This window comes from Amphiprion ocellaris, chromosome 24 (assembly GCF_022539595.1).
Source record: "Amphiprion ocellaris isolate individual 3 ecotype Okinawa chromosome 24, ASM2253959v1, whole genome shotgun sequence".
NCBI lineage: Eukaryota > Metazoa > Chordata > Actinopteri > Pomacentridae > Amphiprion > Amphiprion ocellaris.
In genome coordinates this window covers 17,599,557-17,623,522 of record NC_072789.1, presented here as the reverse complement: position 1 = coordinate 17,623,522, position 23,966 = coordinate 17,599,557, and the positions used below count along the sequence as shown (strand labels likewise).

General features: G+C 39.7%; 1 protein-coding gene and 1 long non-coding RNA gene across 8 annotated transcripts in view; both read right to left on the bottom strand.

Annotated features, from left to right (window-relative positions):
• Nucleotides 1-23,966, bottom strand: part of LOC111565021 (NACHT, LRR and PYD domains-containing protein 12-like) — a 263,219-nt gene that overhangs the window by 18,486 nt on the left and 220,767 nt on the right. The window lies entirely within an intron of this gene.
• On the bottom strand, nt 19,986-21,941 carry LOC129348288 (uncharacterized). The gene is made up of 3 exons (XR_008600800.1): nt 21,846-21,941; nt 21,649-21,760; nt 19,986-21,565 (listed from the first exon to the last, which is right to left on the bottom strand). It is a non-coding gene; the product is annotated as an uncharacterized LOC129348288 (long non-coding RNA).

The following is a 23,966-nucleotide window of genomic DNA, read 5'->3' as shown; positions in this document are numbered from 1 at the left end:
TAAAGCATGGGACAGAATTGATGAGAAATTGCTGCTTTCTCTGATTCAGAGCCTAAAAGGTGCAGAAGTGACTTTGCTTTATGGGAGACGATAAATTATTAAGTTCTGATCTTTATGTCGCCATTTTTAGCTGTATTTAATCAAATTTAATCCTCAAAGGAAATATAAAGAACTATAAAGACTCAAACAAAAAATACATATTTTTAGTAGTGAAAGGAATTTTTTTTTTTTTAAAACTAGATTTGAAAATTCATGATATTCTATACTTAAATTTATACCTGTTTTTATCTTTATGTCGCAGACTGTATATTGTATAGTATTAAGCTTTGCTTGTTCCATATTCAGTGTTTAAGCAAACTAAACAAAACTTGTTTGGGTAAATATGAAAAGGTTCATTGTGATATTTGGAGGAAGATTTTTTCAATAAATATCAATGTTGGCCCACGACTTTTCCCAAATTTTAAATTTTGGAACACTGTGCATTTGAGTTTGACACCACTGATGTAGGCTAACACACAGGCTAACATACATGCTAACATACAGGCTAACATGTAGGCTAACACACAGGCTAACATACATGCTAACATACAGGCTAACATGTAGGCTAACATACAGGCTAACATACAGGCTAACACACAGGCTAACATACAGGCTAACATATAGGCTAGCATACAGGCTAACATACATGCTAACATACAGGCTAACATGTAGGCTAACATACAGGCTAACACACAGGCTAACATACAGCCTAACATATAGGCTAACACACAGGCTAACATACGGGCTAACATATAGGCTGACACACAGGCTGACATACAGGCTAGCATACAGGCTAACATGCAGGCTAACATACATGCTAACATATAGGCTAACGTACAGGCTAACGTACAGGCTAGCATACAGGCTATCAAGGCTTATATGATCACAGAACTGGAGTTTTGTCCAGTAAAACTATTTCTTGATATTTTAGTGAACTCAGAGTTCTTGCTGTGATCCACCTAGTTCTGTTTTTAATGTCTCTGTGGATGATGTTCACGTTATTCAATTCACTTATTCAAAACATTTGTTCTGTCTGATGAGGAGCCAATCTGCTATCAGACTAGCAGCTCTGAAACCTTGTTCTGAACATCTTACCCGTCTGCAGCAGGACCTGGTTCTCCTTTAAATTCAGGAGGACAATCCTTAGACCAGTCACTCTTGAAGGACACACAGCTGGATCGAGGTCCAGGTTCATGTCCAGGTCCAGGTCCAGGTCCAGGTCCAGGTCCAGGTCCAGGTGGATTCCTGTGAATAATCATGCAGCAGTGATGTGATGCTGAGCTCTGACATGCACCAGAGTCCTGGACAGTTAGAGATGCTGGTCTCACCTCTGAGCTTTGCTCTGGTTCTCCTGTTCCCCACACAGAGAGCTTTTAGAGGGAGGGACTCCCTCCTCTCTGTCCTCACACTCATCCATGCTGCTCAACTCACAGCAGCTCACACACACTTTCTACCTTCACCTGCACAGGAAACAAACATCATTGATCCACTCAAATCCTCCTGGAAAAGATCAGCTGCTGCACTTCTACTATCAGTCCAGCAGATGGAGTCATGGAGCTGCAGAGACTCACCCACAAACCCAAAGTCAAAAAGACACCATGCAGTTTGGATTGCGAACAAACAAAGAAACATCAGCAGCTCATCAAACTGACTCAACTCCATCAATAATCTCATAGAAATATTGACTGATTGCAGTCAATCAATAACCTAATAATCATATTGATCCATGTTTAAACAGCAGTCATCCAAAGTTTGTGCTGAAATAAGAAGTGAACATGTAGAAACATCACAGAGCAGAAACAAACAGCAACATTACTGAAGTTAAAGCAGCAAACAAAGCAAACTTACACTTTATTCAAAGCGCTGAAGAAGAAGAAGAAAGTTTCCAGTCCACTCCTGGACGCTCAGACAGGTGATCTGTTTCCTGGAACCAGTCAGGACTCCACCTATGAGGAAGCACCAGGCAGACTTTCACAATAAGAGCACATTTTACAGGCTGATTCCCACTCATTTCATGTGACGGATTATTTCAACATTCAACCTTTTTCCTGTTAAAGACCAACAAATGGACTGAGTCTAATTAAAACCTGACTGAAGGAGCAGCAGAGTCACAAACTGCAGCTTCTGATCAACACACTGCTTCCTCCAGCAGCCACAAACTGACCGTCCACCACTTTCACTCTGATTTCTAACCACTGATTCAGGATCTGGAATGTTGGACAAGCAGATGGAATCAGTTCTGATTATGGGGGAGTTGGAATATGGAGAAAAACTAAGGAGTCATTTAAAGTTTCATCTCTGAGCCTCAAACCCCCAGTCAGAGCAGGTTTTCATGTTTGAAAACTACATTCTACATGAGACAAACTGAGACAAAACTACAACAATTAGTCAAACTGACAGACAAAACTATTAAAATGAGACACACATTTACAGAAATAAAGCTGAAAATGACAAAAAATAGACATATAAAACACATACTGACAGTAAAGACAGAAATTATGACTCAAAATCGTAAAAAATTACTCAAATTCAGATCATAAAAATGATAGAAATCAGACAAATTGTGATCCAAAACTAAAAAACCTAGACAAATTAAGACACAAAATTACGAAAATAAGAGAAATTATGACTCAAATTGACACAAAGGTGACACAAAATGGCAAAAATGAGAGAAATTAAAGCAGAAAAACTACAAAAATTAGGCAAACTAAGGCCAAAACTACAGAAAAATGAAAATGACAGAAATTGAAAGAATGAGGACATAAAATGACACAAAGGAGACATAGAATGGTAAAAATGAGACAAATTAAGGCACAAAATGAAAAGAAATTAGACTAAGACACAAAATGATTAATAAAAATTGACACAAAACAACATAAATGGGACACAAAACCAAAAAAGTGAGAAAGTAAAGCACAAAATGCCAAAAATGCGAGAAATTAAGACAGAAAAACCACAACTCTGAACACAACCTGGACCAGGTTAGCTCCACAGCATCAGTTACCATGGAGATATAGCTCCACAGTATCAGTTACCATGGAGATATAGCTCCACAGCATCAGTTACCATGGAGATATAGCTCCACAGCATCAGTTACCATGGAGATATAGCTCCACAGCATCAGTTACCATGGAGATATCGCTCCACAGTATCAGTTACCATGGAGATATAGCTTCACAGCATCAGTTACCATGGAGATATAGCACCACAGCATCAGTTACCATGGAGATATAGCTTCACAGCATCAGTTACCATGGAGATGTAGCTCCACAGCATCAGTTACCATGGAGATGTAGCTCCACAGCATCAGTTACCATGGAGATATAGCTCCACAGCATCAGTTACCATGGAGATCTAGTCAGGTACAAAGAGACACACCTTCATGATCCTGAAAACTCCGAGTTTGGACTCTACATACCTGCTGAGCCACTAATCTGGCTTCATAGTGCAGAACTCTGGGCTAACTGTGAACAGGAGACCCACCCCTACAGCTATGCTAACTCCAGCTAAAGCTAACTAGCTGTTTCACCCCGAGGCTTCATGCAGTTAGTGGTGGGGTACATATGCAGTCAGAACCAGAGGGAACTAGCTGCCAAGCCTAACAGGAGACAGGTAGAATCCAAAGAGACGTCAGCAAACCCCAGACAACGAACACAACAACAAGACAAACAGCTGAACTACTGGAAACACAAACCAGGGACTAAACACACCTCTAACAAGCACAATCAACATCATGCACACACCTGACATTTCCTCTCACTCACTGATTGGCTGAAGGATCCAAAAGCAGAAACCCTGCCAGCTAAAGCAGATCAAGCAGTTTTCTAACAAGCGATCCGTCTGGAACATGAAGCAGAGCAAGAAAACAACACAAAACACATGACACACAACATCAGCTCCAGCTGGATCAGTGCTCTGCTCTGATTTTGGGGGAGTTTAATGACTGGAATGATCCATGAACCAGATCCGGGGCTCTTCAGAAAACACTGGGGGCTACAGCTTGGGATGTCCGGCTCTAATGACGCCACTGAGTCCAAACAACAAACTGAGTCTCACTAAACAGCACATTTCAGTCACCAGTTTGGTGTTGAGGATAAAACAGGATCACATGAAATGTCCAGTCCTCAGTCTGATGGGACGTCTGTGTCCTCTGGAAGAAAACTTCTCTCTGTCTGCACACTTGCTTTGAAAGACACTGAGCCTCATGTTTGTGTTTGTTGGTGATGAAGGAGGAACCTCAGAGACTGCAATCAATCAAAGTTCTACTTACTCAGCTTCTTCCCACCAGTACAGATCTCTGCTGTCTGGGTTTGAGCAGAAACATAGAAAATCCTGGGCTGCTTCTCCGTCACTGGTCCTCTGTGTCTGCAGGCTGCCGTCACTCTGAAACACATCAGAGAATCTGTTTGAGGTGTGGATCAGAGAATCATTGACAGAGTAACAGAGCTATAAAACATACCAGGAACAGACTGTTGTCAGGTCATGCAGATAAGAAACAGGAACAAAGGTCAGAACACGACGACTGATGGAAAGACAGCTGGTATAGATGCAGATGCATGATGGAGGAACAGGAAACAGGGATGTTCCAGTACCACAACTGCTACATAAAGTTAAGTATATTGACATCAAACAGTGAATATCCAGATTCAAATTCAGATTCCTTATTGTCATTGCATAATACAACGAAATTCAAAACACCAGTAAAACGGGTCTCAAAAAATATATTCCTGCAACTAAGAACTGCTTTACAGAGTGCTGAGTCAGAATATAATCTGTGTGTCAGTGGGTCAAAATCACTATAAAGTACCTTTTGGTGTCCTCATCAGCATCACTAAGTTATCATTAACACATTACAAAAAAATGAAAAGCTTGGCTGTTATTACAAATGTTCATACAATGACACACAAATCAGTACAAGGACAAGTTTCTGAATATGTCATTTGCAATTTTATACCATTTTCTACGGTTGTGTATCTGCTTTTGCTACGTTCCACATGCTAATCTGCTAACTTCTAGCAGTGTAATAAGACATTAAATGACAAAACCAAAATACTTTTTAAATGATCTTATTGTTATTTCCAAGCTCTTGGGTAAATGTCATTTTGGCTTTTTTCACTTTTTATAATTCTATTTAATACTTTGTCCATGTCCCTAAAATTGCCGTCCACCCTGTGATGTCAGTGTCCACTCTGTCATTTTTCTGTTTTATGAAAATAAACAAGTTAGTTAAACCTTTTCACATTTTCCTTATAAACCAATCACTGCCAAATAATACTGTTTGAAACACGGGTCAGATTGCTGTTTTTCGAGATTTTATTTTGAAAAGAAAACAGAATTCTCACAGATTCTTTGAAACACAAACTATTTGCAGTTATTTCATTATTTTCAAAAGACTTTTTTATCAGCTGAAATGTATTATTGAGAAAAGGACAAAAGAGCTTTCTGAAAATGTACATAATATAATCACTGTGTTATAAAACTGGATTTATTTGCTTTTGACTTTGTCCTTGACAGATTGGACATATTTTATGATTTGCTCATATCTTATCTGCCTGCAGTAAATTCATAAAAACTGTGGGACCTTGATGAACATGCATTTCCAACAGTCTAAGGTCAACTTTAATCAAGGGATTGAAACTGAGTGAAACATTTTGACTTTTTGGGGCAGAAACCATCATGATGCCTTAAAATCACTTTGTGCTGATACTGACCTCAGTGGTTTTACAGATTCTTCTTTGTGTCACAGTCACACTTTGATGCTGTCTCATGTGGAGACGCTTAATCACATGTTTTTAATCTATTACACAGTGAATAATAAGCTCAAGCTTGACTTGAAACTCTATCACAAATTAAATGACGTCTGCAAGAAAAACTGCAACTTACCAGAAACTGTTCAGCCCTAAGAACAATAAACCAATAAGTTTATCCATCAGAGCTGCTGATGTGATGCAGCAGCATCCAGGACCCTCTACCTCCACTGGATATGAATGAATGAGCATTTAATGAGTTCATTAAAGATATCTCTTGGCCTTGGACATAACAGCAGCTTCCTGTTGCAGCTAATGAGCCAGAAATCCTGCATTACAACACAACAACATGAGCAGCAGCTGAGCTTCAACCTCCAGCCTCTGAGGAGCTGCACAGACGTCCTGGACCTGAGGCCTCCTCTGCAACAACAAAGTCCAAACTTCTTCCTTCTGGCTTTAAGCTGATTGATCACAGAACATGTTCTTCAGTTTGTCAATGCAACAATCCCTAGAAACAAGCCAGAAGCCTTCATGAAGCCTCATATCTGTCCAGGACATTAAAGCAGCGTTCATGCTCAGAAAACTATCTGTCCTCCTCCATGCAGCAGCACCTGCTACCTGAGAGGAAGTTCCTGCTACACTGTTAGAAACAAAGCACAAAGTCGCCACCTGCTGGAGCAGCTGGTGTCCTGCAGCTTCTTCACCTCAGAAAGACTCTGACAGCGTTCATTCTTTCCACTCTGACAGCTCACACTTCTTCACACAGGAACATGGACATTGATGTGACATAAAGCTGAGCTGAATCTCTACATGTGTTTGATCATTTCTTTGAAAAGACGTTTAAAATGAGTCCCTCACACTGAACACAGTTACAACATTTACACACAGATTACCTGTTCACAGCAACAGGCTGGTCGTCTTTAAAGGAGAGAAGAATATAGTTTGACTTGAATCCCCTAAAGGACACACAGCTGGATGCAGGTCCAGGTCCAGGTCCAGGTCCAGGTCCAGGTCCAGGTCCAGGTCCAGGTCCAGGTCCATTTCCATTTCCAGGTCCAGGTCCAGGTCCATTTCCATTTCCAGGTCTAGGTCCAGGTCCATGTCCAGGTCCATGTCCAGGTCCAGGTCCAGGTCCAGGTCCATGTCCAGGTCCAGGTCCAGGTCCAGGTCCAGGTCCAGGTCCAGGTCCATGTGCAGGTCCAGGTCCAGGTCCAGGTCCAGGTCCAGGTCCAGGTCCAGGTCCAGGTCCATGTTCAGGTCCAGGTCTGAGTCTCTGATGGATCCTGATAGAAGTTCATAAAGTCTCACATGTTTAATAAAGGCTCTACATGAAACACACATGATATATTTGTAGACAGTTTAATACTGAAGTCAACTAGAGACAGACCAATTATCAGTTTGACCAGGTGTCAGATCTGATATTCAGCATTTTTCCAATTATCTGTATTGTTCTTCTATAAAAACGGTTCCTGATCAGATCAATGTGTTTAAAATACTTTGTCTCTGCTGCAGCTGCCTCTATCTGTAGTCACTCTGTGATCTCCAGCAGCATCTCACCAAACACCATCTGATCAGTTAAACATCACAACTAACAGCCAATCAGCACTGAAGAATAAATGATAAAAAGTTCCCTTCTGATGAAACATGTCATTATGGTTTTAGGGATTAAAGGATTAACTGCTTGGTCTATAAATGTTCAGATGATCAGTGTTTCTGAATGTAAAAGATGATTTACTGTCAAAGATGAGGAAAGAATGCAGAAAATAATCACATTTAAGACGTTTAATGAGCTGCATATGACGTTTTTTCGGACCAAAGGCTTTACTATGATGTTTTTTGAGCGACATACTATTATTATTTGGCCAATAAATAATCCAGTGTTAAAAATCAGACTGTTTCCATGGTGATGTGGATGATGATTCAGTAATCTCACGTTAAGTCTGACTCTGATGGATGAAAGACACTTTTAGTTTCATTCTTTCAGCTGCTGAAATGATTCTTGAAGCGATCAAAGAAGAAATGTAAAATGATTATTTGAATCGATAAATAGACTCATTTCCAATCTTATGAGGTCAACACTCAGACTGTGGAGCTTTAATTTGAAGGGACTGATCAGGAAAACAGTGTGACTTTTATTCATTTCAAGGCTGTTTTACTGTAATCATGTTTTAATATGAGTCATTTTAAATAAAGACACATGAAAGAAAATATTCATTAAATCAATACAGGCAATGTAATTTGAATGAACTGATCCATCATCTAGTGTTTAATCTAAGGATTCACAATAATATAAAATACAACTGTATTAATTCAATCCAGATATTTAACATGGAAATAAGCACAAAATTGAATTAAAGATTTAATTAGTAAAACAAACAACAAAACAAACTTCAATTTGTTTAACTTGGAAAACCATATTTTAGTGTCTTACCTTGAAATCACCAACATTCTTAAAAATATAACGGCAAAGTAAAGATTTCTCACTAAAGATGAATAACTGATGAACATTTAATGGCATTAACTCAGTTAATATGAGGAAACAGAAATCCATGTTCTAATATTTCTATCAAATATGTTTATGTCTATAAAATGTACTGGACATGAATAAAAATGTCTGCATAGTGAAATATATGAAGTCCATCTGCATTTATACATCATATTGATGTTTAAATAACGGGAACTGCAGCCCACGTTCAGTCAAGTTAGTGGAATTATGGATAAACAACGTTTCCAGGCAACTCTTACAAAATAAAAGCCGTGATTTGTTTTACGGAAAAACTACATGCTTTTGTAAATGTAAACAAACTGTAATAAGCGTTAGCTAGCTGCTCCACTTGTTCTGAATAGTTTTGTTCTCGTCTTTGTAAAACCCAAAGGAAAAATTAATCCATATTGTGGCTATTTATGAACCGACAACGGCATCCCTGGAGAGACCGGAAGTGTTAGCCGAGCTAGCGGAAATGCTAACGAGGGTCTGCTCTGGCACGAATTATTACCGCAATACATGTAGCTTTTAAAATAGCTTCTGTCCCAGACCCAGAGCTGTATCTCCGTTTCAGTGTGAGCTCTAATGTTTCTCTGTGTCTGACTTCCTCTAATAAAATCCTCCTGTTCACTGGGAGCTGCAGCTACAACCTCAGCCTCATGTAGATCAGATCAGAGCAGGGGGCGCTGCTGACCTCTGGTGGACACAGGCGGTAACGACACTATTATTATTAAATGCAAAGCTGGAGACATTACAGATGAGCAGCACTTCCCGTTTTGCTTCAAGCGTTTCCTTTTCTGTGGGAATCGGGTCCAAATGGCTCTTTGAGTGGTAAAGGTTGCCGACCTCTGATCTGGACCTTTATTTTCTTCTAATAGATCAAGTCTACTTTGACTCTCTGAACCCTCTTGGAGGTCAGAGGATCAACAGGCTGATTCTGAGTTCGGCCTCCCAGAGAAGGAAGTGGTCTGAGACTCACTCCAGGACCTGGACTTTGTGCAGATGTGTGATGAGGACCAGCAGCAGCTGGTCTCTGAGCTGACAGTGACTGAGGTCCAGCTCAGTCAGTCCTTCACAGGAGTCCAGCATCTGGACCAGACCTCCACAGACCCTCTGGTCCAGTGTGGTGTGACTGAGGTCCAGCTCTCCACCCAGAGCTCCACACAGGGACTCGGCCCGTCTCACTGTGTCCCTCTCAGAGTGGACAGGAATCAGGGACAGCAGCTGGAGGAGGACACTTTTACTGACTCTGAACAGGACAAACAGAGCAACAACCAACCTGACAAATCACGTTGTAATGCTTATGCTTCATCTGATCGTATGAACGCGATCATGTGAAATGTGAAAAAGGTAAAGTTTCCATCACTACAAGTTGACTTTGACTAACAACTAGAACTGGAAGACTGATGAGGACTGCAGATGTGAACTGAGGTGTAATTTGTGTGAGAAAACTTCTCCACTTGGCCTGATTGTGTTTTTTGCTTCTGTGTTTGTAAAGTTCAAATGGAAAATCAGCCACTTACCAGGAGAATCCTCTTCTGCTTGATGAAGTAAAAAAACATCCAGAACAGTGGATTTCTGCCCTCTGGTGGCCAAAGCACAAAACTAGAACATCATGTTTTATCAAAAGCAACACAACTTATAGATATGCAGCACTTCCACCAAGTGATTCAAAATACAATAGAAATTATTGTAGTTGGGATTTTCCCGTGTGAGATAAAACTGAATAAGTCGGTTGAAATTAATGAAAGGAAACAGAGAAACTTTATTTACAGCATAAAGGCCTTTGTTTTTATTTACAAGATGAGTCAGGATTATGGTTTCATAACTATGATTGTAAAAAGTTTGGACTGAATCATTACCAAAGATGAGGTCATGATAAACTAAAAGATAACGGTGGAACATCCCCAGAAACAGATGAAGGACTGAAAACCTGGAACTGAGGCTCCAAGTGGGCAGATATCAGTTGGAGTTTGCCAGGAGACTGAGTGTTTTTTTTTTTTTTTTTTAATATATATTTTTATTGAACATTTTGTGCAAAGCAGAGCATTACAAAAACATAAACATTAAATAAATAAAATGAAAATTGGTGAATCCGCAGCGATTTTAACATTCTTTTGGCCAAGCCATTGACAGTAAGCCGGATCGCAGTCTTTGTGCAGAGGAGTAGTCCAAGTAGTCTAAGAAAGGGTCCCAGGTCTTGTAAAATGCATATGGCTTATTCATCAACAGAGTGGAGAAAGCCTCCATTGGTATTATGGCAATAACCGTTTGGAGCCACTGATGATGGGAGGGGGCTTCATCCGAAATCCATTGCATCATTATGCACTTTCGAGCGCAATGTAGCAGTATATGCAACAGCTTTCGCTTACCAAATCGCATAGGCAGTTCGTCCTCCAGACCAAGGAGACAAGTTTGAGCACTCAAGTTCAAATGGAACTTAAAAATTGTACAGAGCTTATCAATAATTGATTCCCAGAACTGCAAAATAGGTGGGCAATCCCACAAACAGTGGAAAAGGGTACCAACAGCGGAATGACATTTGTTACATATTTCAGATAATGAAGAATACATTTTATGCCTTTTCTCAGGAGTTATAAAGAGCCTATGCAGAATCTTAAATTGTCTCTCCCAGATGGAATTGGAGACAAGAGCCTTAAAAGGCCGGTTACAAAGTTCATCCCAGGATTCAGCTGTAATAGGTCCCAAATCCGTTTCCCACCGCTTTTTAACTTTATCTGCATTGTCCTTATTGAGTTTAGATAGGATATTCTAAACTGATTTTGAAAAAGATTTAAGTTTTGTGGTTTTTAGGATCAGAGATTCCATCTGGGAGATAGACATTTGGCCATCACATTCCTTTAGCCTACCAAGAATGAAATGTTTCACCTGCATATATCTGAAAACATCTCCACTACTAATACCGTATTTGTCTTTCACTTGTTGAAATGACAAAATTGCATCTCCGTCGACCAAGTCACCAACTGTTTTAATTCCCCTACGAAACCACTCAGAAAACCCTATATTAAGGCCCGGGATAAAATCAGGATTTTGGTGGATTGGGGTGAGTAAAGAAAAATGTTTTTTATAACCTTCTAAACTTCTCACTTTATGCCAGATACTTAGCATATTTTTCAATAATAAATTGTCCTTTGCGAGAAGTGAGGATTTCGGAGGGGAAATGTAAAGTAGATTCCACAAGGGGATATCGTTTAAGGAAGCGGATTCAGCACTTAAATAGATTGAACCCTGATCCGATCTGTACCATTCTAAAAGAAATTTAAATTGAGCAGACCAGAGGTAAAGTGGTAGCGACGGAGCTGCAAGACCACCCATACGTATTGGGAGAGAGAGGTAGCTGTATCTTAACCTGGGTCTTTTTCTGTTCCAAATAAATGAGACTATAGAACTATTTAATTTTGCTAAAACTCTTGAAGAAAGAACAAGGGGCAACATCTGGAATAAATATAAGAGGCGTGGTAGATGTTCATTTTGACAAGGTGTATACGACCCAGCAGGGATAGTGGTAGACTGCACCATCTGTCCAAGTCCCGGTTAACAGCTTGAATAAGAGGAGTGTAATTAAGATTGTATAAGTCCTTTAAATTAGGAGAGATCTTAACACCTAAATAGGTGAATCCATTCGGAGACCAACGAAAAGGCCGAGAAATACTAGGGGAGGCTTTGTATGAACTAGAAAGAGGAATAGCCTCGCTCTTAGAAAAATTAATTTTATAACCCGAAAAGCTGCTATATTGGGTGATTAGATTGATCAATTTTGGAATAGACCTGGATGGTGAGTTCAAAAAAATTAGGACATCGTCAGCATAGAGAGATATCCTATGCTGACAATTATTTAAAAGAAGCCCTTCAATACAGGGGTCCATCCTAATAGCAGCAGCTAGGGGTTCCATAGCTAGGGCAAACAACAAGGGGCTTAAAGGGCATCCCTGCCTACTTCCACGTTCAATGCTGAAATTATTGGATTTATGGCCATTAGTGATCACTGCCGAGAGAGGTGATGCATACAAGATTCGTATCCAATTAATGAACCCATCAGTCATACCAAACTTTTGGAGAGTAAAAAATAGATAAGGCCACTCGAGCCTATCAAAGGCCTTCTCTGCATCAAGAGAAATAATCATAGAATCAGAATTGAACGCGGAAGAGTGCTGGATGAGGTTAAGTAGACGTCTTAGGTTGTGTGTAGAGTATCGACCTCGGATGAATCCCGTTTGGTCATTATGAATAATGCTGGGCAAGATTGTTTCCAAGCGTGAGGCCAGTGTCTTTGTTGGTAAACAATGCTATAATAAAGCAAGACTTGAGTTCTGGTGTTCTTCTAAAACGTCATCAGTCAGAGACCAAGTACTGATCCAGTTCAAAGTAGCATCTGATCAAGAACAGATGAAATACCTGGATGTGTTCTGGCTCCGCCCACATTATGGAGGATCATCAGACCAGACTAGTGTGGACTTGGAGCCAAATAACCCACAATGCATTTAGACCAGCAGCAAAGACCCAGGAGGAAACTTTCAGAGGAAACACAAGTATTTTGGGAATACTACTGTTATTGTGACACAAAATGTAGTTTTCAGATGATTTCAGGGGAGAAAGTCGTTCTAAAAACATCAAATCTGTGGTGAGTTTATCCAGATGAACCTGATTAAAAATGAGCTCCAACGGTTCCAGAGATGTGAGCGTCCAGGTTAGACAGCTATGATGGACGGTCAGCCTCACTGTAGAGCTCCTTATCTGGACCAGACTTGAGAATCTGCTGCTCTGATGGTTCTATAGCAGTTAAACAGGATATTAGTAGTTTATGTTGATCTAACCGTCACACTTTGGAATCACACTTTATTTTTTATTGTTCAGAGAAAAATCAGAAAGAAGTTAAAGTTCATAACTTTATATTGTTCACGTTTTACTCGGTCACTGACTGCAATAATAAGAACAGATATGAATTAAAATACAGAATATCATATATTTTCAAGTTTTATTTCTGAGTCTTTTCACTACTAAAAATATGTAGATTTTTGTTACAGTCTTTGTAGTTCTTTATATTTGCTTTTAGGGCTTTATTTAGTTCAATGGCAACAAAAAGATGAGAACAAAAATAAAAACATTAGTTTTACTGCTTTACAAAAGATATTTTTTTCTATTTTCATTTTTACAATTAATTGTTGCCATGGAAGAGGATAAACCTTGTCTGAAGAAGAAAAAGCTGTGATTATTCAACATGGAAAATTAAATTCCACTTATCAACAAATAAGCAAACAAACATGAAGCTCAAAGTGTGTTATTAGTAATTTATTGAATAAAAAAGAAAGTTATAATAGTTTAAAACCCACAGGTAGACCAGATAAAACAGGAGAAAGACGTATTAAAAAAATCATTGATCTTGTTCAGAAAAAATCAACCACTGCAATGAAAATAAAAACTAAGTTAGACATTGATTACAGCACAAGGTCTATTGTAGTATCTGATCTGAAATATATGTTGCTTTGATCTGAAATATATGTTGTTTTGATCTGAAATATATGTTGCTTTGATCTGAAATATATGTTGCTTTGATCTGAAATATATGTTGCTTTGATCTGAAATATATGTTGCTTGTCAGAATAGAATGTGTTCTTCTGCTGAAGGAAGTCATTGCTGAGATTAGATTGAGAGTCATTATGTCCAGGTCATGATAATTGATCTCAGGGGCCCTAATGGCTCTTTGGGCGTCTTAATGATAGGAGGTTGATCTGTAGGGTCTTGTTCTATGACCAGATGTCTTCTAAATAGGAAATATATGTTGTGACCTCATACTTGTCCAAAGCATATAAAAGAGACCTTCGGTTATCATTCGGGGAGGTTCATATTGGCTCTGAATCCTCCCAGTCAGTCTCTCTGTCTGATCGATGCTGTTCTTCTTTATAATAAACTTATTGTTAAGCAAGTCAGTGTCAACAGATGTTTTCTTCAACATCTGCACATCCTCGATGTCTAAGAGAAACCAGGAGAAAACTTGACGTTGTCAGCAGGATCTGCTTGTAGCCTACAGAAGCCAGTTCATCAACAGTTTCAGCAGATCTTCTACCACACCAAAGGACCGGTCAAGGTGAGAATATTTTTCTCACATTCTATGGGGCGCTGGTTTGTTCGTGGAAGCTCTGGGTGTTTATACTGGTTGGCTGCACTGTAAAGAATCTATTCCAGGATGTGTTGAGGTTTAAAATAATGTTCGGTCTAAATTGGGGTTTATTGCGCATAGAAAGAAAAAATGGGGAGTAGTACAGAGAAGATGAATAGAGGAGAATAAAAGCTGAGGTCAGAGTTAAAAAGAAAAAGTTTTATAGGGTTAAAGAGAGGAAAGAGTTTAAAAGTAAAGAGAAATGATGCTGCAGCAATAGAGAAGAGAAGAGAAATAAATGTTGAAGTAAGAGAAGTAAAAGTTGAAGTGAGATGAATAAATGTTGATGTTAAACAGGTAAATGTAGAATAGCAGAACTAGTAACGATGAAGCAAACTAAATAACCATGTAAGATTAATGAAGAAAGGGCCCACATCTTCTTAACGGTAAGACATGTGTAAATTAGATGCTTTCAGTGAAAGTTGGCTTTTGAGTAGTCGAACTGGTGTTTAGAAACAGAAGAGGACAGAGTAGATTTTACCTTTGGGCCCAAAGGTCAACTGGCAAAATAAAATATAGAGAGGAAGAGATGAAATAAAGAGAGGATAAGTGAAAAAGAGAAAACAGAGGCCTAAAGGAAGATAGAGTTTGAGAAAAAAAGAGGAATAAGGTTAAAGGGAAAAGCTGCAGATTCAGATAAAGCCCTCTGGGAGGCAGTTTAGTTACTGGACTAAACCTTGTTGTGTGTCAGTAACATTCATAGGTCAGTTCCAAAGGAACTGGGGCTGGAAATTTTCATTTGGTCGTAGATAAAGCTTCTTCAAGTTCCCACCGTAGACGTATGGTTTCTGAAGAAGCTTTTCCATGGAGTTATTTACGCCTCGTAGTAGCAGAAATTTAGCTGATATGGAAAAAGAGTTAAAGGAGCGGCTGAACGCGTGCTATTAGGATACGTATGAATGACTTGACTTTGGGATCGAATGCTGACTGTGTTTTTCAAATGAGGTTGAAGAGGCCTATGTGTTTTATTTTGTGAGTTTGATTTGGTTGATTGTGTGTTGAATACGTGTGTTTTATTCTGTGAGTTTGTTCTGTGTCTGGATCTGTGTCTGGATCTGTGTCTGGATCTGTGTCTGGATCTGTGTCTGGATCTGTGTCTGGATCTGTGTCTGGATCTGTGTCTGGAGTGGCCCCTCCCTGCTCTGTGTGTGTGTGTGTGTGTGTGTGTGTGTGTGTGTGTGTGTGTGTGTGTGTGTGTGTGTGTGTGTGTGTGTGTGTCCAGCCTCATTAAAGATCATCTCAGCTTGAGGTAAAACCAATTTTTAAGGGCATTAGCACCAGAGCATCGTGTTTATTGGTTGGTTAATTTTAAAAAATGGTCTTTCTCAGCTACACACACACACACACACACACACACACACACACACACACACACACACACACACACACACACACACACACACACACACACACACTTTGATTATCGATGAGTTCTACAGCAGAGTTCTAGAATCTTTCTTGTTTTTCAATTATCTGTTCATCTGATTACTTTCAAACTGGATGTGTGAGTCTCTGGGACTTTGAAGAAGTACAGTGTTGATTGTATTTCTCTATTTTAATGTGGAACACCTTGGTTTGGCTTTTCCTTCTTTTTTTGACAAGAATATAAAGAAAAAGAACTTTCCATTGAGCCAAAGATGCATCGACTGAACCCTGGTTTCAATGGGGTAAATACTGATGCACTCACTAATTTCACCTTTTTATATTGTTTATCTGTTGACAGTATTTTGTTAAAATCTGTCTTCACTTTGACAGGGAAGGGTCATATCTTTGTAAATGCTTCCTGACTCACTTAGACGCTCAGGATTCAGTGGAAATATTTGGAATAAATGTCTCAGAAGATAAGACAAAATAAGCCTCTATATCCAGCGGTGAGGACGTTTGCATTGTTCCAACAGCAAAGATAGTGCAAACATTGTGAAAAAATAGTACAAAAATACCAAAATAACCAAAATAATACAAGATATACTTAAGTACTGATTATAAGAATAACATTATTGCACATGCCAGTGATATTGCACAGATTCTTTCACAAATGAAAATGTTGACATAAGTATTAATATTGCACAAGTTGTTATCTATATTGCACAAATTTTATTTAAACTGAAAAATACCGATGAGCACATGTCCTCCTAGTATATGTACACAGAATAATATTGCACAGGATATTATAAAAGTACAGAACAATCATCATATTGTACAGAATAAAACAGCAGGACTAATCACAGCATAAAACACTCCAAAATAAATCCAACAATACGAAAAGTAAAAAGTCAGATTATCTGTGAAGACTCATAAAAACAATGAACTCTCAAAAATTCCTCTTCAAAATATTTAAAACTTGATGATTTAAGATAGTCTCCTCTGAAAATAGTCCTTGGAATATTTAGAAGCAGCATCACCTGAAAATAAATCAAATTCAGTTCATTTTCAGAATCTTCAGAAACCTGAAAACTCTGAAATGAGACGTGAAGTCTTCAGATCTGATACACATGCAGAAATATTATGATTTTTTTTATTTTTTTGTTTTTTTTATTTTTTTAGAGGGGAATAGGAAAGGAAAGGAAAGGAGGAATAGGGGGTAGTGGGGATGGATAGAAATAGTGATTAACCAATGTGGGCTTTTTAGGGCTGATGTCGACAACATATCTGTTTTTTTTTTTTTTTTTTTGGTTAATTGAGAAACTCAATCACCGATTTGTTGAACGAACATCATGAGAAGCTATTTGCTGACAGAAACCTGCCATTTACAGTGAGGCCTCTTCCTAATAAAGGATTAGTTTCACTGAATACTATATAATACTATGATGTCTGAGTGTCACGGGACACTTTCTTCTCTGTTTTCTTAATCTTTTTTTTTTTTTGCCCACTAAGGTTAATGCCTTATTAATTAATTAGCCAATCGAAAATACCAATTATCAAGAAATAATAAGTGGATAGGTAGTAGTGGTAGGAGAGTAGGGGGGATGAGGAAGATACAAGATGGAATAGAGGATGAAGGTGAGAGATGTTGGAGAGGAGGAGGAGGCTAAGCTGAGCTACCAGCAGCCTCCTCCACCTTCCTGTTGCTCTTGAACCAACTCCAGAAGCTCTTCTTCTTCTTTGCCTTCTTCTCCTGCTCCTGTGGTTCTTCTCTCTCCCCAATCACCTCTTCAGTCTTTTTTTGGTTGCTCTGTCTGTCTTTGGTCCTCCTGAAAAACTTACAGAATCTCTTTTTGTTTTTCTTTTGGATCCCATGTTCTGTCTCTTCTTGTTTCTTGAGCAGTTCTTGATTTTCTTTTTCTTTCTGATCGACTTCATTGCCGGCTTCCACCAGCAGCTCCTCAGTCTTCAAGAGCATCTCTGAGAGGTTGTCATGGCTGTCGGTGATTTGTTGGAGTTCCTGCTCTCTGATGGTGATCACCTCTTCTGCAGACTCAAGGCTCTTCACAATCTCTTGTTTTTCTTTTTCTTTCTTCTCGACTTCATTGCCGGCTTCCACCAGCAGCTCCTCAGTCTTGATGAGCGTCTCTGAGCTGTTTTCATTGATGCCGGTGATTCGTTGGAGTTCTTGGTCTCTGATGGTGATCAGCTCTTGTGCAGACTTAAGGCTCTTCACAATCTCTTGTTTTTCTTTTTCTTTCTCCTCGACTTCATTGCCGGCTTCCAGCAGCAGCTCCTCAGACTTGAAGAGCGCCGCTGAGAGGTTTTCATTGATGCCGGTGATTCGATCGAGTTCCTGCTCTCTGATGGCGATCAGCTCATGTGCAGACTCAAGGCTCTTCAGAATCTCTTGAGTTTTGTAAGATTCTTGGAAAAGCAGACTCTCCAGATTCTTCATCTGAAGGAATCTCCGGTTATAATCGCCTTCAAGCTCTATCTTTTCTGTCTGGAGCGTTTTAATATACTTCTTCATCTCGTTGAGCTCTATTTGAGGGATGTTGTTGCGCTCCATCAGCTGGATCTTACCCTCCAGTTTTTCAGTCTTTTCTACTGCTGCTTGTTTGTCCTTCTGCAGTTTGTTGTTTTCTTCCTTCAGACTTTTATTCTTGTCCACCAAGAATTTGACTTGCAAGTTCAGGTCCTCATTTTCTTTGTGATCTAGTTCTCTTTGGAGGTTTTTAGCCTCCTGCAGCATTGCTAAGAGACCCTCGTTCTCCAGCTTCAGCTGTGAAACCTCAGCTTCTCTGAGCCTAAGCTGCTCCCTGACCTCATCTTCAGCTTCCATGACATCGGCCCAGTTCATGGTTGTAGTCTGGGTCTCTGAAGAGGCCTGGTCTTCACTCTGGATGACCGGCTCTTTCACCTCTTCCTCAGCCTTAACAACATTGGCCGATGTCATGGTCGGAGCTGGTGTCTCTGAAGAGGCCTGGAACTCTCTCTGGATGACCGGCTGTTTGGCCTTACCCAGACCTTTGACCACGTTGGCCCATGTCATGGCCGGAGCAGGTGTTTTTGAGGAGGCCTGGTCTTGCTCGGTGTTCTTATGGCTCTCAGGCCCCAGCTTTTCTTGCAGCTGGATTATCTGCCTGTTCTGGCTCATCAGCAGCTCCTCTAGTTTGCAGGTTCTGATCTTGCTGACCTCTGCCCACTTGAAGAACTGCTGCTTTTCAGTGAGGAGCTGTTGAAGGCGGCGGTCCATGTTATTAACTCGCTCCTTGAGATGTTCGTTTTCTACCAAAGTAGAAAACTTCTTGTGAAATCCAGGCCGCTTACTGGCTTTGGAAGCAGCCTGTTCAGGGGTGATGGTGAATCTAACTTTGCGTTTTGTTTGATTTGTCTGTGCCATGGTAATGCAAATAAAGTCCAGAATGTATCCACAATAAAGAAGTTCGCAGTTTGTCGTCCAATCGTTGGAAGAAAATCCGGCGCACTGAAGAAAGGCTCTGACCTGTCCCAGATTTATAGGCAAAGGGCTGTGACATCATCAGTGATGTCATAATTGACCAGTGTCATGACACATCATTTGCCTTTGGACAACAACAGGGAACACACACACACACACACACACACACACACACACACACACACACACGCACACATTCAGAACTTCACAGCAGAAGATTCTAGAAGTCTGGCTCTAGAATCTTCCATCTTCTCGGCTAAACCAGGAAATCTGTGTGTGTGTCTTGGTGTGTGTTCTTCGATTATCTCGGCAGTCGTTCATCCGATCCATTCCAAACTTGGTGTGTGCGTCGCTGGGGTCTTGAGGAAGTGTAACGTTGAGTTTGAGGCAAATCAGACGAAGGAGGTTGTCATTATACATGTAAATATCAGCATTTTTAAGTTTGCCATTATTAGCTGCATTGGCTGCAGGATTGTCCTAATGTTGTGGGAACATCGCCATCAAAAATACACATAATCCAATAATCCAATGTGTTCAGTTCCTTAGATGCTGGAAGTGCATGAAACATTTTGTGTTCACTCTTACAGCCAACCATAGATCAACAGCTTGCACTGTTTAATTTGGAAAAGCAGTGCAAGAGAGCAAATAAACGTAGCAGAAAGCTGCATTTCCATACAAACACAACCATGATTAGAAGTAGAAAGAACTCAAAAACAAAATCATGATGCCACGAGTCATTAAAAGAAAAACTTCCTTTATTTAAAATTTATTTTTCAATAATTGAAAAAACTTGGACTCAACATGGACAACATTTTTCCAAGTGCCCACAGGTGTTTAAATACTAGAAAAACAGTAGTGATTCTACATGATAGAGATGTTTTACTGCTTACATTTTCAATTTGTTTCCCTACTTGTCTTCTTTTTCCTCCTATTTGTTTGGTGTAAAACACACACAGTGATTCAGACAAATAGTTGCTGAATTTTTATCACATGACTGTTGGTCACAGCTGAGTCAACAAGGATCCCAGAATATGTAGTTTTTTACAGAATTATTTTAGTTCAAACTATTTATTTATTTATTTTTTGGCCAAATTCTTAAATGAGGCATGCAGAATAAATTACTTTTGATCAAATATTACAAAATCTGACTTATTTTTTCTGATGGAACTCTAAGTTTCACGTGAGTAGTTTGAGGAAATCGGAAAGCTGAAAATTTGTAAATTATTTCTGATTGTTTTTTTCCACCCAAGGTTTTATTTATTTTCATATAATTACACAAACCAAGAAAAACAAATGAGCAAATAAAACAACTGAACAATGCCTGGGTAGTAACAGAGCATCTACAGCATCCTTCAGTCCTATTAATCATAATTTTCCCCTTGCTCTCTTCCAACGTTCCCATTTTCAGTCCTGTATTCAGTCCACTTAGTCCACTTTGTGACATTAGTGTGACATTTAGCCTACACTGAAGTATTGCACATTCTCATCCTTTTTAACAGAGCATGGCTGGACAGCAGCAGGATGCTTCCTCAACTTCCACTGCACAGATTGACACAGTGAGATGGATGTTCAGTAAACACCAGAGGTTCATTCTGTGGAATTCATGTGCAACTGTATAATTTAATGTCCTCTATGTATTCCCAGTTACCAGTAAAACAAATATACAAAATCCACTTGCTGAGAAAAATACAAAAAACAGATAAAGAAATGCAATACTTGGACCACCAGATTAAGAAGGCAGATCTGGAAACTGAAATACTGGAGCACAAGTTAGAGGTGGGTGCAGGTCACAGGTGAATTATGTTAACTACTGGAACATGAACTAAACCAGCTCTTTTATTTGTAGGAAATAAAGAAGACCAAATGAAATGTGTATCATGTCTTTATTTGACTGCTGTGGTGGTGATGATGGAGACTTAAACTCTGCAGTGATTATTGCATATGGTGTCTCTGACTGCTCTGCTGTCCTGGACAGCTGGCAGGTGGATGAGGTCATCATCTGGGTCTTCAGTTTGTAGGGCAGAGTGTTGCTCTCCTCTAATAGTGCTAATATTATGAAGAACAACACATGCCACAATAATATCACAGGCCTCTCAGGAGTCACCCTGAGGTGATGTAGACACTGGAAACAGGCTTTCAGCAGGTCTATGGTCATCTCCACCCAGGCTCTCATCCTGCAGTGAGCCTGGTTGAAGTTCTGTTGGGGGCCTGGTTCAGGGTCAGGGTATGAGGTCATCAGCCTGGGTTGGCATGGTAACCCCTGTCACCCAGCAGAAGGCCATCAAACTCTCCTGTAATGTATAGTGGATACATTAGAGTATATTAAAGGAGGGAGACAAGTGAATTATATTGTGAAAATCTTTAGGCTGTTTACCACGTTGCAGTCTGTTGCTCAGGTTAGACTCATGATAAATCCTCCAGTCATGAACAGATCCAGGCCACTTGGCCTCCACATTAGAAATGATGTATGCAGCATCACATATGATCTTGACAGTTCAGAGAATGACTGATGTTGAACTATGATGCAGTCTTTAACATTTTGAAACCATAGTCAATCTACCTGTAACCTACCTGCACATTTATGCTGTGAATGGACTTCCTGTTCACATAATCAGCTTCATTATGTGAGGGAGCTGTGATGGGGATGTGTGTTCCATCTATGCAGCCTAATCACACTGAGAAATCCTAAAAGAAATTAAAATTACTAATCCCAGTCTGAGGTTGCAGCACAATGTCATTAACAGAATATGATTTAAATTAAGTTAACAGATCTCTACATCATTCACCTGCAATCCTGTGGAACTCCTCCTTGATGGCTCTGACAGGTTTATTTCCAGGGAAAACCACAAAGATGGTAAAAGTCGTTTCAGGGCCAGACACACTTTTCTGACCGTCCTGCATACAGTTGTCTTACTGAAGTGTTCTGCATCTCCCAGATTATATAAAAAACTTCCATTTGCAAAGAACCGCAGTGCAACACACAACATCTGCTGGGATGTGAGAGAATGACTGAGGTTGGTGATGTTGTAAATGTAAGGATGGATTAGGTTGTATGTAGATTATGGACTGTGACGTGAAACGGTACCATTCAAAAAGATAACTGTCAGGAAATGCGAGAACATCTATGAATATTTAATTCTCTGTGCAGTAATGCTGCTCCTTCATCCACTGGATCGTTAATAAAAGGACATGACATTTATAGACGGCAGAACTAGACTTCGCCAAAACTCACCTGATGAATGAATGAATGAATGAGGAAGCAAAACAGCGTGTGACTGAAAGAGGGCGGAGACAGAGAGAAACTCAAGGTTTACTGAGATAAACCTGGTCCCGACCAGGTTAGAGTCAGAGAGTCTGTTACTATGGTAACTGACCGAGAGCTTAAGTTACCTCCCTTTGTGAAACAGGCTAGAGTTACCCCTCTGTCTCTGGTTTGAGTTACCTCCCTTTGGAAAACGGAAAACCTTGAGTTTCCCTCATTTCAGGGTTAACAGACTCAGAGTTTTCACTAAACCTGCTTTGTGAAACGGACCCCGGGAGACGAACAACAAAAACTGTTGGTTTGAACATTTCTATTTCATTAGAAGTTGAGGGAACCAGCAGGATTTGAACAGAGAACTCTCTGATTACATGAAGAACATCTGAGACCACTGCACAACAGAGGATCCAGCTCTTCAACTTTCTCATGGAGTTCAGCCTCCAGTCAGATCAGAGGTCCAGATGATAAACACATGATGGAAAACACAAAATGCCTTCTGGCATGTCTGTGATCGGCTTTTTTTCTACTAATTTAAACAACTGAATGAACGTCCTCCAAGACTGATAATTCCTTCATTTTTCCCAGGGTTTGTAGGTGTGATGATGCTCCTCACAGTGAGGCATGAATTTAAATCAAGACAATGATCCTGAAAAACAGAATTTACAAAGTGATGTTGTGGGTCTAGAGGCTCAAAGTGTGACATTTACCAAACTGTGTGTAATTATGAGAGTCAAAAATATGAATGAAGCAATGAGATGGGAAAGAATGTGTGAAATTCTTCAAAGTTTCATTGGATTCATCTCATCTAAAGGACATTTTCATGAATGTGGAAAAACGACAGGAAGTGGTTTAAAGCAAAGACCCAGAAAAACTCAGAAAATGTGATAAAATCCAAGAAGAGACTAAAGGAGAGCAGAACACTAAACTATTGAGCTTCCACATTGAAATGAGGAGTGGATTAAAGTCCACAGCAGCAGACAAAGAAGAAGATGAAGCCAGAGAAGGTTTGGATTCCTCAGGTGACATGTAGAGTGTAGATTCCCTCTCTGACTGTAGTTCCTGGAAAACAGCTTCTCAGGACATTTAGTGTTGAAATGGACTCATCAGTTCTGGGATTGATTCTTCTTTATTCTTCCTTCTGGATTTTGTCCTAAAAGCTTCATATTTATAGAATTAGAAAGAAATGGAAAATGTTCCCAAACACACATTTTCACAAAATTGCATTTTAACTCACCACAAACTGATCCATCGGGTTTCCTGCTTCGTTGCCCTGACAACAGTGACGTCACGGCCACTTTCTGTTCCTCAAGTTAGTTCTGCTTTTACCGTCTTCGTGTCGCAGCTTCTTTTCTCCATCTGAATGTGAGTAAAAGACACTTTAAACTGTTTTTTATCTTTTATATATCTATAGAACATAAAACTGACTGAATCAT